Below are 18,706 nucleotides of genomic sequence, written 5' to 3'. Positions count from 1 at the left end.
GTTACAAGATTGAGAGGTGAAAGAGATCTTAACTATGATCTATTTACTTCAAGTCCCTTATTTTACAGATGAGAAATCTGAGATCCTCAATATGTAGTGAGTAGCAAAATTAAACATCTGAAGCCAAGTGTTCTGACTCTAAATATGAAACCAGGTTAGATGGCTAAATTGGGACCAGATTGTGATAGGCTTTAGATGCCAAAAAGAAAAAAAAAGAGAGATTCTATTTTATCCTAATAGGAACAGAGAGCCCCTGAATCTCATTGAGCAAGGGAGTGATAACAAAGTCACACTTACTATCTAGGAATATGGACCCGGATATTTGTAACATCAAAGGACTAGAAACAAAGTAGATGCCTAGAGATTGGTAAACGGCTAAACAAATCATGCTACATGAATGAAATGGAATATCACCATGCTTTAAGAAACAAAAATGATAAACAGATAAACACAGAAACACACAGAAAAGCTGCAAAGGGAAAGAAACAATCAACCAACAAGCATTCGTTAAGCACCTACTGTGGGCTAGGCACTGGAATGCAAACACAAAATTGAATCAGCTCTTGCCCTGAAGGAACTTGTGTTCCAATGGAAGTGCAACATGTATACATACAAAACAGATACAAGGTAACCTGGGATGGGGGGAGGAATAAAATATTATATTTAAAAAATTAGTCTGGGCCAAGCTATGAAGAGCTTTAAATTCTAAACAAAGAAGTTTCACTAGATCTTAGGGGTAATAGGTTGTCACTGGTAAATGAGGAGCTCTTCTTATAGCAAGTACAATGAAGTATCCTTGAGTTCAAGAAGTTAAAAAATGGGGAGACATCGATTTGAATTTCTTCATTTGGTGCTAAATAAATGCGTCTCCAAATGAATGATTATGTGATAATTCAAGTATCCACACAGGGAGGGGAAAAGGAAATCCACAATAAGACTTTTGTATCCAAAAGAGTTTTATGAAAGGATATTCTTTATAATTATCTAGGGATGAAAGTGGGATACTGCAAGCCTCCAAATCTGCATTTGCACTGAGGTGATGATGTGGCACAAGGGTGGGGAACCTGTAGCCTCGAGGCCACATGTGGCCTTTTAGGTCCTTGGGTGCGGCCCTTTGACTGAATCCAAACTTCACAAAACAAATCCTCCAATAAAAGAATTTGTTCTGTAAAACTTGGACTCAGTCAAAAGGCCACACCCAAGGACCTAGAAGGCCTCCTGTGATCTCAAGGCTGCAGGTCCCCCACCCTTGGTGTGGCATTTCCTCAGCTCCAAAAAATGGCTTCTGAGGCTTTCTTTCTATGCAGAAAAAGCCCCATCTCTAATCTCTAAAGATGCTTCCTCCATTTCAGGGATTCAAGGATTGCTGATGGTGGGGAAGCAAGGTGCTAATCAGATCCATACTTTTTAATCTTTTTGCACAATCATTGGTTAAGAGGGATGAGGGCATGAAGACTCAAGTTCCCTGCTTTACTCCAGGTCGGCAAACTTGGGGGGGGTGGTTTGTGTGGAGGATCTTATCTCTAATGCCAAGTGCTATGGAATCCATTAGGCCTAAATAGACACTTATCTATGAAATTATTATTTGGCAAAAAAGATTTTCATGGTTGGTTTAGATAAAAAGCAATTAGCAATTACAGAATATATAGTAAGAACATGGCTAGGCATTTACCATATATTACCTAGCAAGGTACCTGGGAAACACTAGGAACACTGTGCTCCTAGCAACTAGCCACCCAGTTGCTCCTAGCCTTTTTTCTTAATTACTGTGACCTTAAGCAACTCACTTCAACTGTTTAAGCTTCAATTTTCTCATCTCTAAAAAGATGCTAAAATGAGCATCATTTTAAATAATTTTACTTACAAAAAAAAATGTATAACATGAAACTCCATGGACTATTCATGCCTGCTGTGTGGTAGAGTATTCTGAGCTCATACCGGTCTGATCAGCCAGACACAGTGAAACTCGCTCCAGCACAGTGATGCCATTTTGGTCCTCTTTGACAACGAAGGACAACAACCAACCAATCTTTACTCTAAATAGGTTGGTTTCTTTATTGTCCCAAGAAAATGTATCCAAAATGGAACTCGATGTTTTCTTTCCCCTACCCCCAACAAACACCCTTCTAACTTTCCTCTTTCTGTTGAGGACCTCTTTATAGATTTTATAGATCCCTTATTGTGTTATTCTCTCAAGAGAGGAATCAAAGGCCTCAAAGAGATTTAATAGGAGTATGATTTTTCCCCCCTTTGGGATTTTATATGCATTATACTAATTCAGGTGCCATAGAGGAGGAAGAATAAACTTCCCATCCACAAAGATCCAATTTGGGAGATTAAGGACTACTTATTAATGTAGCTATGTATAAAATTGTAAAATATACATTCTATAATGAGCAATAAGAGTTTTAATTTTTTTGCTTTGTGGACCCCCTTGGCAATCTGGTGAAATGTATAAACTCTTTCTCAGAATGTTTTTACATCCATAAAAATAAAATACAGAAGATTAAAAAGGGAACCAATTATATTGTAATATGGTAATAAAAATATTTTTTAAAAACAAAGTTCACGGACCTCAGGGTAAGAGCCTTTAGACATGATGGAGAGCATTTGCTGTTACAAAATTCTAATAAACAAAACTCTAACTTTATGCAGATAATAAGAAGGCATCATAGAAATTACAAAGACCAGATATTATTGGAGTTCAAGTTTTGTGGGTCCTGCCACGCCTCAAATAGAAGAGTTTAATGCATGGCACATAGTAGGTGCTTAATAAATGCTCATTGTACTTTAACCCCTTATTTTGTATTTGGACTCAATTTTTTTTTGATGAGTTATTAAGCTCATTGCCATTAAAATAATTTTAATCATAATAATTGAGGGTGAGCTTTTTATTAGTATAAAGTAGCTTAGATATGTATCAGGACCTTTAGATGGGTAGATCAAATAGCTGTTGTGATCAAAATGATTGGGGTAATTTGGCATTCTGTGAAGAAACTACTGCAAAATTTCCCCCTGATACAGGACATGGCTTGTTCAAAGTTGTTATCTTCCTCTGAAACTCTCCACTAATACATAGCAACAGCCTCTTCTTTTCGTGTACATGTCCTTTCTATTCATCTATTAGCTTGTTTTCAATATAATACATTCCCCAAAGAAAAGCATCAGTTGATTGATATCTACAAAAAATAAAGTCTATTCTCCCGATTCTACTAAGAAAACAATAATAATTGTTTACAACCAAGAATGGCATAAAAATGTTAAGTGCATCTGTTGAGGGTAGCTCCCCTTTTGCTTTTCCCATTAGAGTCCCTATTATTAGATTGCTAAGTGTCCTTCTATTTAAAAGGGCCTTTCTGATGGCTTTTCATGAGTGCTTAACTTCAACTATTGGCAATAAAAGAGAAAATAAAATTAGTATCTTTCCAGAGTCCACTGATTACTGAGCCTTTCCACTGGATGTCTTACTTTCACCTACATCTCAACATATCCAAGACAAAACTATACGCATCATATTCCCTAAGGTTATCTCTCTTTTTGAATTATCCATTTCTGTCAAGTGTTTCTTCCCCCTCTGACTCCAGTTTGAACCTTTGAAGTCATCCCTCTATTTTGTCGCATACCCGGGCACCAAATTCTGTTGATTTCTTCCTCTAAAACAACTCATCTATCGGAACCTTCTTTTCCATTTTCCACTACCTACACCACACGCCCTAGCCTGTAGGACAGCCCCTCTCTTAGCTTCCTGATTTGACCAGAATCAGTCCCGAATGCTAATTGGGGTCATGCTCCTCTTCTCTCAACATCACTTTTTTTTAATCATGTCATTCTCCTTTCAGAAACCGTCAGTGGCTTCTTGATTTTTTCCTGAATGAAATTAAACTCCTCCTCTTATATATGTCCTGCCCCCATCTTTTCCAAGCACATTTGTCATTACTCATTATAGCATAGTGGCAATTGTCCAGGGCCAGGAATCAGAATCCTTGGGTTCTAGTTTTAGTCCTAATTCTTTTCTTTTCTTTCTTTCTTTCTTTTTTTGAGGAAATTGGAGTTAAGTGACTTGGCAAGGGTCATACAACTAATAAGTGTCTCAGGCCAGATTTGAACTCAGGTCCTCCTGACTCCAAGATGGGTGGCTCTATCCACTGGGCCACCTAGCTGCTCCTAGTCCTATTTCTTAATCATTGTGTATCCTTAGACAAGTCATATCAATTGTTTAAGCTTCAATTTTTTCATCTATAAAAACGTGCTAAGATGAGCATCATATTAAATAATTCTACTTACAAGAAAGTGTTTAACATATAACTATCTTTATTTAAATAGGTTGGTTTCTTTACTGTCCCAAGAAAATGTGTCCAAAATGGAGCTCAATGTTTTCTTTCCCCTGCTCCCAACAAACTCCCCTTTAACTTTCCTCTTTCTGTCGAGGACCTTTTTATAGATTTTATAGATCCCTTAACCTATATATCCAATCTGCTGCCAACTCTTGTTGAATCTTTCTGAGTTTTTTTTCCTTTTGTTCTGTTTCTTCTTTCACAATATGACTAATGTAGAAATATGTTTTACACGATTGCACATATATAATCTATATCAAATTGCTTACTGTTTTAGCAAGAGTGGAAGGGAGGAAGAAAAATTTGGAACTCAAAATTTTGTAAAAATGAATGTTGAAAATTGTCTTTACATATAACTGGAAAAAATAAATACTATTAAAAACAACCCTAACACTCCTCTCCCTGATACAGTCAAACCAGATTCCTTACTATTAATCATATATGGCACTCCATCTCCACTTCTGTGACTTTGAAGTGGCTGTCTTCCATGCCTTGAATGAACTCCCTCTTCCTCATCTCCACTTCTACGAATCCCCAACCTCCTTCAAGATTTAGCTCAGATTACCTCCTACATGAGATCTTTCCTAAATATGCACATGGTGTCTCCATAAAGGCAGGAATTGTTTTCATTCATTGTATCCCCAGTGCCTAGAACTGTGCCTGCTCCATAGGAGATCCTAAATATTTATTAAGTGATTAATTGTAAAAAAAAAAAAAAAAAAAACAAAAACAAAACAAAACAAAACAAAAAAAACCCAAGCACAGAAAATGCTTCTGCCCTAGGTCCTCTTCCAGATCTGAGGTTATAGATACCTTAGATCCTATTTCTCCTCCCTATATTAGAATGGAAACCTTCCAACCCACACATGAAAAATAATTACCTATCCGATATACCTAAGAAACGGTTATCCAGTTTTTGCTTAAAGACCTCCAGTGATGGGCAGCCCATTACCTCCTAGAGCAAAGGCAATATGAGGTAGTGAACAGAGAGCTGAACTAGAAGCCAGGAAAAGCTGGATTACAATCCTCTGTCGGGCATTTATTCACTGTGTGACTCTGGGCAAATCATTTAACATCTCTGGGCCTCAGGTTATTCATTTATACAATGAGGAGGGCGTACTACGTGACTTCTAAGGCAATGTCCATCACTGAATCTCTGTTCCTATGATTTCCTTTTCCTTTCCCATAGTTGTAGTCAAAGAGTATATACAATTCTGGCTCTGTTCATTTGCATCACTTTGCATAGCTCATTCCATTATCTCCATTATTATATCATTTTTACTGCATCATACTGTCCCATTACATTCATATGCCATAGTTTATTCAGCCATTTTCCAATTGCTGTACATATTCAATGTTTTGATATTGAACATAAAATGGGTAAGGAGGGGTATTTGGGTAAATTCCGCTATTGATTTCTCTTCTTTTTCTTTTTTAAGATAATATCCTAGCAATAGAACTGATAGAGCAAAAGATTGAGTTTTGTTTTAAAAAAAAATGTTTTAAAGAAATAAAACCCACATGTTTGCTTGTTTTCCATTGAGTGCAAGATGATGCCAATTTTACCTATGTGTCATTATCATATCAGAAATCAAAAAACACATCCAATTTTACTACCTTTGGTCCCAGAAATTAAAAAGACAGTAGGAAAACTGAAAAACATAATGATAACTGCAAGGTGCTCAAACTGCAAGAAATCCAAGAGAATGTTTTGAAGCAGTTAATAGAGATGGGTGCCCCTTTGGGCAAAGCACTAGAAAGACTTTAAGATCAAATACTCACCAGAGCTTGATCACCTGGTGTCAGATCTCCCCCACCCGCAGCTGAATTCTGAGTCTCATTCTCTATTCAATGGATACTTAAGAGAGATCATTGAATCTCTGTGTTTCAGAGTAGATATACCTCATTTCACAATAAAAGGACTCATAATACTTTTTTTGGTTTCCTAGTACATATAAAAATTCAATTTACAGTGTACTGTGGCCTAAGAATGTAATAGTATTATGTCTAAAAAAACTGTACATAACCTAATTTTAAAATATTGCTAACAGATGCTAACCATCATCCAAGCCTTCATCAAGTTGCAATCTTATTGCTGTGGAGGTTCATGTCTTGATGTTGATGGCTGCTGACTTATCGATGAAGGTTGGGGTGGTCGCGGCAATTTCTTAAAATATGGCAACAATGAAGTTTGCCTCATCAATTGACTCTACCTTTCACTTAAACACTTAAAGGCCATTGTAGAGTCATTAATTGGTCTAATTTCAATGTCATTGTGTGTCAGGGAATAGGGAGGCTCAAGGTGAGGGAGAGAGTCAGGGAATCATTGGTTGGTGGAGAAGTCACAACAGACATTTTTTTTTCATTAAGTCCGTGGTCTCATATGGGCATGGTTTGTGACACCCCAAAACAATTACTATAGTAACATCAAAGATCACTGATCACAGATCACTATAACAGATGTAGTGATAATGAAAAAGTCTGGAATATTGTGAGAATTACCAAAATGTGACACAGAGACAGGATGTGAGCACATGCTGTTGAAAAAAATGGTACCAATAGACTTGCTCAAGGCAGGGTTGCCATAAACCTTCAATGTGTAAAAAATACAGTATCTGCAAAGCGCAATAAAATGAGATATGCCTGCATAGCAAAGAAGAGAAAGCAAGAAATCTTAGGAGGCTGACCATCTTGCTGCTACTTTCCCACAAGTACAAAAGCCAAAGGAAATACTCCGGGACCCCTTAATAGGAAAACCTCTGAAGAAGAAAGAGTCTCTCTTCTGAAACCAGTAATTATAGCTGATGACTCTGAATGACATCACTGACAGACATAAAAAGTACAAAGACATAAATACGAAGGGAACATAAAGGAGAAGAGATTTTCTCAGGACTAGCCCACTCTCTGACTGAGTCTACAGTATATTAAATTAGCAAGCATTTATTAAGTGTCTACTATGTGCCAGGCACTCTGTTAGGCCCTTTGCAAATACAATCTCATTTGATCCTCACAATAACTCTGGGAGATAGTGGCTGTTATCATCCTAGTTTTACAGATAAGGAAACTGAGATTGACAGGTTAAGTGACTTGCCTGGGACTTGTCACATGGTTAGTAAGTATTTGAGGCCAAACTTGAACTCAGGTCTTCACTCTATCCATTGCACCACCTAGCAGCCTTAATCCATCGAGACAATTTGCAGGAGGGGCAAGCTAGAAGATGTTGGAAGAGATATTACAATTTCAGCACCATCCCGGCAAAATGTAGATATTGAACTTTGGTGGGAACCTCTCCAGGAAAATAAAGACAGAAGGCATAAAATATAGTTTCAGCAAAAGATTATGTCTGGAGTTTGGTGATCAGTGCAGCAGGGGATAGAAGGAAGAACTCTGCCTTAACAAATTGGCATCTCATCACAAATTATTCATCTGTGGTAAGCCATGAAAAGGACTAAAATCCCACAAAGGTTTCAGGCCACCCATAACCATCAATTTAATTGCTGTTCCTCTAAATGTGAGATATCTGTCCACCAACCAAAGAATTGATAAATAATGACAATATCTGAACAGCCATATTGATATTTCACTAGGAAAGACATCAAGAAGTTGGAGTTGAACCGAAAGCTGACTTTTGACTTCCCCTCCAAAATGCAAATAAATGAATGGGCAGAATTGGTTTCTTCTTGTGCATACTGAATGTCCACAAAGATCATCCTGAAGTTAACTTAAATGTCAGTATCTGTTACACAGAAACTTATGTCAACTTGATTCTCTTAAACCAAGTCAATGGTCTTAAACACTTCAAAACTTGGTGACTTTGTTGCAAAAGTGGGCACAAGGGTGACAGTGAAAAATATATGCAAAAATATGGTTCAAATTAATTAGTGAAAAATAATAAAGGCTTGTAGATGATTCATAACCCTAATACCTCTGTATTACTAATATGATATGTCAAACATCATCAGATAATATGATATTGACTATAACAGAAGAGGTTGGAAATGATTAGTCACTAATGGGAATCATGTCAGAATCAGCAGTTTGTAAGATCCTTCTAAGTAGTGCAGTAGATAGACTGCCAACCCTGGAGTCAGGAAGACTTGAGTTCGTTCAGCCTCAGACACTTATTAGCTGTGTGACCCTGGGAGAGTTACTTAACCCTATTTGCCTTAGTTCCCTCATCTGTAAAATGAGCTAGAGAAGGCAATGGCAAACTACTCTAATATCTTTGCCAAGAAAACCCCAAATGGGTTCACAAAGAGTCGGACACAACTGAAATAAACAAACCACTACCACCACCACAGGTTGAAGCAAAGGTTAACTTAACTGATTAGAAGCGTGGACAAAGACAAATGCAGTTACACTAGTATAATCCAAACTACTTAAACAAGCCATTAGCGGGGGGGGGGGGGGGAGATGGGAAATGGATAAAAGTAAAGACATTGGCTCCGATGATCACAAACTCTTTTTAGATTAATTTAATAGGTATGAAAAATCTGCACATCTATGGAGCCAAAAGAGCCACTAGAGGGCCTCAGTCAGCAATTCCTTTAAAAAGATTTAACTGGGAAGAAACAGACCTACCATTCCTTTATCAGTCTATTCTCGTGATGACAGTGGAACCATCCATCACACTTGGACTAAATAGCCAATGAACTACAGATGACTCTTCCTGTAAACTCAATCTTCTCATTCCTCTCTATCTTTCTTAGAATTATAGGGCCTGGAGTCAAGAAGATCCGAGTTCAAATTTGACCTCAGACACTTACTAGCTGTGTAACCCTGAGCAAGTCATTTAACCTCTGTTTGTCTCAGTTTCCTCACCTGTAAAATGATGATAACAATTTCACCTACCTCCCAGGGTTATTGTAAGGATCAAATGAGATAATAAGTGTAAAGCATTCAGCACAGTGCCTGAAACATAGTAGGGTGATAAACAGATGCTACCATTATCATCATCATCATCGTCGTCGTCGTCGTCTCTATAACAGATGTCAAGCAACAAATTAACAAAGTAGAAAATGGGATGGATTAAAGGATCCAAGCACAGGCTCAGAGAAGTGACATTTGAAAGTAAGAGAAGAGTCAATAAAAAATAATTATAAAATGTGAACACAAGGACTCAGTTAAGCAGATCTGGAACCATTTGAAGACATCACTATGTCACAGCATTTTACAATAATTGATGTTCATAGATTTTTTTTTTTTACATTTCAGTACTTAAAGTGGCAAATGCTTAGCTGTAAAACTTATCTCCCCCAAAGAAGATTCATTTCTGTAGAGTTTGAGATAGCCAGTGGTATATTATCACTCATATGACTAGCTTGGTTACCCAACTCCACTTTCCTTAGGCCCTTCTGGAGTAACCAGCACAAGACATCCTCACGGTGTATCAGTGCTTCTAAGAGCTCACCTGGAACATGCTTATGTAGCACGGCAACAAAAAATAGAGAGCGTCTAATTCATGCAGAAGAGCCACTTGAAAACCCCAGAGGTGTGTTTAAAGAACCTTGCCCACTGCATAATTAGGCTATAGGTCACCATCTGTTTCTAAGTCCTCATAAAACAAACCATATGTTGTTTTCATCAGCTGCTGAACAGGAGTCATACCCCCTTGTCCAACGAAAATGCTACAAATGTGCACATTTTGTTCCCCAAACATTCTCAAGATGGTAGTGGGGAGGGTGGGGTAGGGCAAGAGTGGGAAATAAATGCTGGGTAGCTTCAATTCCCAACACATTCAGGGGTTCAAACTTTCTTGTTTTTCTTGTTCAAGGATTTAAATCAGGTTCTGATTTGATTTGTCCCAACCTTAGAAATAGCTATATGCCCTAGACATTGCTACCACTTATAATCCAGAAAAGTACACAGGAAAATAGTCACGTAACCAACATTTTGCAAAGATTTCCAAAATACATACTACTTACGCCATTTATTTTTGAAGTTTATTCAGACTAAACTTTCAAGTTGGGACAACAGAGAGAGTTTCATAGAAGTTAAGTAGAACGTCTCTTCTTGGCCAAATAAAGTCTAAACTCCTTAACCAAACATTCAAAGCCTTCCTTTTTTCTCCAGCCTTATTTCATAAACCACCCTATCCCTAGCTATGTTATGATCTAGTTCAATTGGACTACTCTCCCAAACATGGAATTTCCTGCTGCCATATTTCTGTTTGCTCTCTCCTCTTGACCTCCACACCCCTACTCTCATCTCAACTGACCGAAATTCTACCCATCACTCCCAGTACAAATGCATTACATATCAGTAAAGTCTTCCTGAGTACCTCGGTCAGAAATGATATTTCCTTCAGATCAGCAAGGTGCCATAGTAGATAAAACACTGGACAGGAAGACCTAGGTTCAAATTCTAGCTTCAGATATTTACTCTCTGGGTGATCCTGCAAGTCAACTTATCTCAGTCTTGGTTTCCTTATCTGTATAATGGGGATAATATTAGCATTTAACTCCCAAAGTTGTTAAGATAAAATGAGATAATATTTGTAAAGCACTTTTTAAACCTTAAATGCTACCTATTATTGTCATTATTATTATTCAGATCTCACCTAGCACTTCTAAATTGGCCTATTTTGTAACATTTATGTATAGTTTGTCAAGCATTTAGAGAGTATATCAGAGATTAGTAAGAGCCAACTTCATCAAGAACAAATCATACCAGACTAGATGCATTTTCTTTATTGATAAATTTGCTAGACCAAGGGAAATGCTGTATGCTTAATATAACTAAACTTCCATAAAGCATCTGACAAGTTTCTTATGCAATGCTTATGAATAATAATAGCTTAAAATTGCACTAAGTCTTTTGGGACACCCTATAATAGGGATGTGGGCTAAATGATAGCAGAATTAAGTGAATTCAAAGCTGACTGAATGAATTGAATTACCTTGAGAGTAATCATTAAATAGGTCAATGTCAACATGGAACAGTTTCTAGCGGAGTGCCTAAGGGAACTTCATCCCTGGCCTTGTGCTCTTCAAACATTTTTAATGATGTCTCAAATGAAGGTATAGATGGGATGGTTAGCAAATTTGCAGATTACACAAAATTAGGAAGGATTGGTAACACACTGGATGATGGTAAGATCCAAAAATATTTCAACAAGCTAGAACAATGAGTCAAACTGAGTGAAATCAATTTTAATAAGGATAAAGCTAAAGTCCTGTAACGACCCAAAAATTCAACAGTACAAGTAAGAGCTGACATGTTATTATCTGATCTGAGCCTTAGAACAACCGCCTTAGAACTGTAAGGGAGATTCAACCAGTATTATTTCCATTTTACCAATGAGGAACAGCCCCAGAGAAGTTAAATAACTTTCTCCGTGGAGTTGCATAGCTGCTAAGAACTGGTAACAGGATTTGAATCCAGATTTCCCTGACCTCTGAGACACTGTATCCACCATATCACATGGCTAGATAACACTTCAAGTTACAAATTCCTGAGGGTTCTGAGGACTGCGTTATAACAACAACAACTCACATTTTTATAGCACCTACTATGTGCCAAGCACTGACTGAGCATTTTACTCTAAAATGAAGAACCAAAAGCAAACCAAAGCTCACACAGAGGATGTTAACCAGGACAATCAAAGGAATAGAGAACATGTTACATGAGGATCAGTTAAAGGCACTGGCAATGTGTAGTCAGTCAATTGATAAGCATTTTTATTAAGGGCCTACTATGTACCAGGCACCATACTGAATGCTGGAAATACAAAGAAAGGCAAAAACAGTCCCTACCCTCTGGGTTCTCAGTCTTCTTCAGTCTTGTCCCCAGGAAGCTGAAGAAATGAACAAATACTTGAAGTTGCAAAGAAATAAATTTTCATTAAATATAAGGGAAAAAATCCTACAAATCAGAGCTAGCAAAAAGTGAAAAGAGCAACCTCAAATTTTAGAAGGTTCTCCATTACCATTGCTCTGAACCAAAGCTATCAAACCTGTGTCTCAAGCCTGAGTGCAGCCTGGACCAGATTAAAATGTGGGAAATGTTTAAAAAAATAAATTCAATACAACACAGACAATGTTAATTTGTGGTTTTTCTAAGTCAATACCCGGTGCAGAGATCTCGTTCTATTTGAGTTTAAAACCACTAGTCAGTATGACCGCTTATTTGTCAGGCACACAGGAGAGAGTTCAGGTAGCCTTTGAACTGCAATGTGACCTCTTAAGTTCCATCCAACTTTAAGATACTGTGATCCTACCCCGATCTCAGTCCTGCGAATGAAAATTCTTTGAAGTCAGAGACCATGTCTTATTTATCTCTGTACCTCCCACATTACTTGGCACAGTTCTCTACACTTTGCTGGTATTTAATTTGTCAAACTGAACACTATAAGATCCTCCACATGTATTTTACACCAAATTTCTACAACTTTAGAACATCTGTAAGCCTATCATATCATTCATCACCAAGATTTCAAAGAAACTGCATTCTAAAATAAATAACAATTGCAATTGTGTACATCAATCTTCCTTGTAAAACCATGTGAAAACAAAGGAATGGACACGGAATGCCATTTTGACTTTTAAGAGCAATAGATAATCCTAAACTGCCAAACGTATTCTCTCCCTCACAAAAATACCCTTCCCAAGAATGACTAAACAATCTGAATAAGAAACAGGAGAACAAAACGTTCTGATTTTTTTTTTAACCAAAAGACAAACATTAAAAAATAATCTTTGAAATATGTCTAGAGTTTAAAGCTTTTAGGCAAGAAGAAAAGAAACATCTAAATAAGAGGAGGCAATATGAACTCATAATAGAAACTGGTCATTAACACTTCTGCCAAAATGAATAAGGAATCTGTTCACCCATCTCCTGACATCCTTGAGAAGTGAACAGACTCATCTGATCTATGATCTGCTCACAATAATATGTTGCTAATTAATAGCACTGGTCCCAACTCCTCAGTATACAACAAAACATAATCCCATAATACTAGATCTGGGTAAAGGGCTATACCCAAGTCTCAAAGAACTTGGGAAGTAGTGTAGACATGGAAAGCATGGACAATAATTCATTAACTTTTAAGTTAATCTTTAGTCACCAAAACTGTCGATGTTTTAACGCTCTAGTGGCATTGAGGTCCAGTGACTACTAAATGTAAAATAGCACTTTTGGGGGTGGTGCTAATGATAAGAATATTCTGGGCTCATATGATGGAGATTTGTTCTAACAAAGAGGACAGGTTAATATCCTCTTTGCTCTGAGTGGCTTTTTGTCCTGAACTTTTCTCATTGGGGGGCTAAATAGTACATGACCTTTGGCTAATAACTTTTCTAAGCCTCAGTTTACTCATCTATGAAATGAGAGGATTGGATCATTGATGTATTTGGAGGCATGCTTCCAACTCTAAATGAAGATCCATTTGACAAGAAATAATAAATGAAAAGGGTATTTTTTATATTTTATTTTGAATTTAAATACAAAATAAGAAAACAGAAACAAACTTAAATACTAAAATTAAAATAATGCAAAATGAGAAAAGAAAAAAAAGCATTGCCATGTACGAAGCAAAATGTGAGAGAGGATTCAAAATATACAGCAATTTCCATTTCAAGAAAGCCTATATGATAAATACTATACATTGTGTTCAGTGCTGTCCATATTTTCTTTGCTTTCTTGTAAGTTTTCTTTTGTTCTCTGCTGTGTACTTTTTATTTTGTTCTTTTTTCACTCTTTCTCCCCCCCCAGAAGACTACAATTAAGCATGGATACACACATACAGACACACACATACACACATATATGTATATACATATACATGTATACACATACCTACATATATACATACATACATAGAAGTATGCACACAAAGATAAACATTCATATACCTGTACATACACTTACACATACATATACTTAGATATATATAATTGTGCTCACATAGACATATGCATTCATATGCATCTATGTAAGACCATACTATACTTCTTTTTCCTCTGTTCCTCTGAGGGTGGATAATGTTTTCCTTCATAAGTCCAAGTCTTTCCATATTTTTCCAAGTCCATCAACTCATCATTTCCTACACCACAACAATATTCCAACCTTATACTGTCTAGTTGTTTTAAATAGTCCAAAATGGCATTGATGAAAGGTATTTATTTATTTATAAAGCACTTACTATGTGACCAGAACTGTGATAAGCAATGGAGATACAAGCACAAAAGCAAAAATAGTTCTTGCCCTGAAAGAGTTTATATTCTAATAGGGGAGACATTTCACATAAAGGAGGGGCATTGTGGTCTGGTAATTTCCTGAGGAGTTGAATGGGACAACAGGAGTAGACAGACACATCCCTTCCAGGAACAATGGGCAGAGTTGACTTAATCCTGGTTCCAGAACTGGAGGGGTTAGAGTAGAGAGGGTATGGACATGAAAGATGGCTAAGGGATTAGGGAGTGAAATGAGGCATAGCTGGTGCAATCAGACTGAAATAGAGGACCAGCTGAGACATTTGCCGGTCAAGACACTGATCTCCCAGCATGAAAGGCCCAGAGATGAAAGGGGTGGGGGTAGGGAGGGTTGTAAACATCTGTTGGTTACTCAATTTCATTGCTTGGATAATTGATGCCTTAATCATTTGGGCACACTTTCCCCAAATACAAGTAACACCTCCCATCACATGTCAGAAGATGGGCTCCCTGAAATAACTGGAAAAATAATTATATGGTAATCAACTCCTTGAATTTCATGTGATTAAGGGATCCTCAAATTCATCTTCAATGCCTACAACTCAAGAATTGTTTTCAAAGGTCGATGAGATTCTCCTCTAAACATTAATATAACTTAAAATAACTCCTCAAATCAAATTTTGGAATGGCAGAGCTAACAAGACGTCAGAGTGGGACATTTTTCAAGCCTAAGACAACTGAAGAGGTTGGTAGGAGAGATCTGTGCCATCAGCGTGGGGGCCAGTATGAAGTGCACTGGACGGCCGCAAAGGCAGCCCAGAGGCAGAAGTAGCTTTAGGCGCTCTCAGACCAGAGAGGTAAGGTGGTCAGACAGCTGTCAGAAAAAGATTACAGGGGACCCTTTGCTGGCACTGCATGCACCTGGTACTTATGGGCAACCCTGTTGCCCATACACAGTTCTAGGTCACAGTTTCAGGGTGAAGAGGCATGCTTGTGATCAGTCACAAGGGAGCCTGGTCACAGTTCCAAGGCAGAGAGGAGCACTAGCATTTATGGCTGCAGCCGAGCAGGGGCCATTCCTGGGTGAGGATCAGGACAGCAGTGACCCCATCTCTCCTGGGATCCCACCACCCTGGAAGCACCAAAAACTTGCAGACCCCCCAGACCTAGCTCTAAAAACAACAGTGTGAAAAGTCCTAAAGCTTGGACAGTGCCTCGCCGCTACCAGGTAAGCAAAGGCCAACTTCAATATAAAATTCAAAGTCAAAAAACAGGCTGGGAAAATTCTCTGATAAAAGCCTTATTTCTCAAATGTATAGAGAACCAAGTCAAATTTATAAAAATAAGAGCCATTCCTCAATTGATAAATGGTCAAAGGATATGAACAGGCAGTTTTCAGAAGAAATCAAAGCATCTATAGTTATATGAAAAAAAATACTCTAAATCACTCTTGATTAGAAAAATGTAAATTCAAACAATTTTGAGATACCACCTCATGACAAATGTTGGAGGGGATGAGGAAAAATAGGTACATTAATAAACCATTGGTGGAGTTGTAAACTAGTGTGACCATTCTGGAGAACAAACTGGAACTATACCCAAAGGGCTATAAAAATCCTTTGACCCAGCAACACCCCAAAGAGATCAAAGGAAAAGGACCCATATGTACAAAAATATTTGTAGCAGATCTTTTTGTGGTGTCAAAGAATTGGATATTGAGGGGATACTCATCAATTGCAGAATGGCCAAACAAGTTGTGGCATATGATTGTAATGGAGTACTATTGTGCTATAAGAAATGACAAGGAGGATGGTTTCGGAAAAAAAAATACGGCAAGACCTATGTGAACTGATTGCAAAGTGAAACGACAACTGGGAGATCATTGTGCACAGTAACAGCAGTGTTGTAATGATGATCAACTGTGAAAGACTTCACTACTCTGATCAATACAGTGATCCAAGATAATTCCAAAAGACTATTGATGAAAAATTGCTGCCCATCTCCAGAGAGAGAACAGATAAACTCCAAATGCAAACTGAAGTACATTTTTCTTGCTTTCAGTATTTTTTGCTTTTTTTTTGGCAACATGGATAATATAGAAATATGTTTTGTATAAGTTCACATGTATAATTAACTGATATCATTTTGCTTCCCTTCTCAGCAGATGGGGAAGGGTTGAGAGGGAGGGAGGGAGAGAACTTAGAACTCAAAATTTAAAAAGAAAAGAACGTTATAAATGAATAATAAAAAAACTAAGAAGAAAAAAGAAAGTAATGAAGAAAATATAAGTAATACAGATTAATTTTTTTTAAAAAGAGGTCAATGAGCTTAATTTCTAATCCTAGATAAATTTAAGACTGTATAGAGACTAGAAGGAATGGTTTCTGAGCTTTTAGGCAGCTAGGTGGCACAGTGGATATACTTAGATCTGAAGTCTGAAAGACCTGAGTTCACATCCAGCTACAGACACTTATTACTAGCTGTGTGACCCTAGGTAAGTCACTTTAGCTCTCTGAGCCTTTCTCCTCACCTGTAAAATGGAAATAATACCAGCACCTACCTCACAGGGTTGCTGAAAGGATAAAATGAGATAATGTTTCTAGAGCAATTTTCAAATCTTAAAATGTTACATAAATGATAGCTTTTTTTAAATGAAGCAGTCATGAAAATTCAATATTACTTCCAAGTATTACTTGAAATTCCTTCCAATTACTTCCAAGAGTTATGCCAAACTATATTTCCTTTTTTTTAAACATAGATTGTCAAATCAGAGAGATGCCACACATGTACATGCATGTGCACACAGACACACATTAGTATGAGAGATTTGGCCAGGTACCAAGTGCCAACATGAAATTCAGGTATTTTATTTATGTTATTTATGAACATGTGTACATGTTCAGTGGGGTTCTTAGCAGGATGAGTGATGGTGCAGGGAAGAGTACAAAAAACAGTCCAAAGAATGTCACCCTAAGCTATATTAATAAATAGAATCACGATGTCCAGAAGAAAAGAGTTCTCTTAATCATGTCCTCCTCTGCCTTGGGCAGACCACAGTTGTAGTACTGTATTATGTACAGGGTATTACATTTTAGGAAGCACACTGACAAACATGAGCATATCCAGAAGAAGGGACTCCTCATTAAAGAGGACGATAGAATGCGCTGTGCAAGCATAGATGGTTTAAGGGAACTTGGAACATTCACCAGATGTGATTAACCATCTCTCCAAGTACCTGAAGAGCTACAATGTGGAAAGACCTGTTCTGCTTGATCCCAGAGGACACAACTAGAAAAAAGTGGGTAGATGTCAAAAAGAGACAGTTTTTGGTTCTGTGGAAAGAAAGGCTTTCTTTAAAATTTTTATTTTTTTACTATTAGAGCTATACCAGTCAAAGCTGCATTGCCACAGGGTAAGACATATTGAAAAAGGAATCCTTATCTCAGTGAAATTTGAATGAGATAGATGGTCTATCAGATGTTGTCCACTCTGAGATTCTGGGGTTTAGTAATTCTTTTTTTTTTCTATCGACACAAATCACCTCAACTGAAATGCTACTGTACATGGAGTAGGACAGAGGAAATAGGAGAAATTGTAATGGGAAAGATTTGGAGTTAGCTACAATGAAAATCCTCTCTGGAATAAAGAAAGATAGCCATCTGTCCCAGATGGATTAAGTAGTCTGCTGAGAGTCAGGGAAGAGAGATTGGATGGTCTCAGAATCTTCCTCTATGACTTACAGAAAATTAGCTAAACACAAAAGACAGAAATATTGCGATAAATACAGAGTGGCAGTCTCTTACCATACCTTCCACTCCCATTCTCAAAACTCATAAGAACCAATCAAAATAGTTAAGATTTCAGAGCAGAACTAAGGAGAAAACAGGAACTGCCTTTAAGCTAGTTCTTGGTGGATAGGTGGCACAGTGGATAGATAGTGGATGACTTGGAGTCAGGAAGACACGAGTTCAAATTCAGCCTCAAACATTTACTAACCATGTAGCCCTAAGCAATCCATTAACTTCTCTGTGATTTAGTTTCCTTGTGTATAAAATGGGGAAAATAATAGCCCCAAACTCACAAAATTATTGTGAGGATAAAATCAGATAATATAGACCTTGAACAATCTATACACACACATATATATGTGTACATACACATAAAAATATATAAAAATCAAAATCCTGTCCTCCAAGAATTTATATTCTACTGGGGGAATAC

The 18,706-nt window shown here is 37.4% G+C and overlaps 1 protein-coding gene across 2 annotated transcripts in view; it reads right to left on the bottom strand.

Moving 5' to 3' along the window:
- The window catches only part of TSPAN5 (tetraspanin 5), a 228,693-nt gene that overhangs the window by 111,194 nt on the left and 98,793 nt on the right, over positions 1-18,706 (bottom strand). The gene's annotated exons all lie outside the window — the stretch shown is intronic.

The sequence above is a fragment of the Vombatus ursinus genome, unplaced genomic scaffold, assembly GCF_900497805.2.
Source record: "Vombatus ursinus unplaced genomic scaffold, bare-nosed wombat genome assembly UNPS02014821.1, whole genome shotgun sequence".
NCBI lineage: Eukaryota > Metazoa > Chordata > Mammalia > Diprotodontia > Vombatidae > Vombatus > Vombatus ursinus.
Note: the sequence above shows the minus strand (reverse complement) of the source record. Positions and strands in the feature narration are given on the sequence as shown.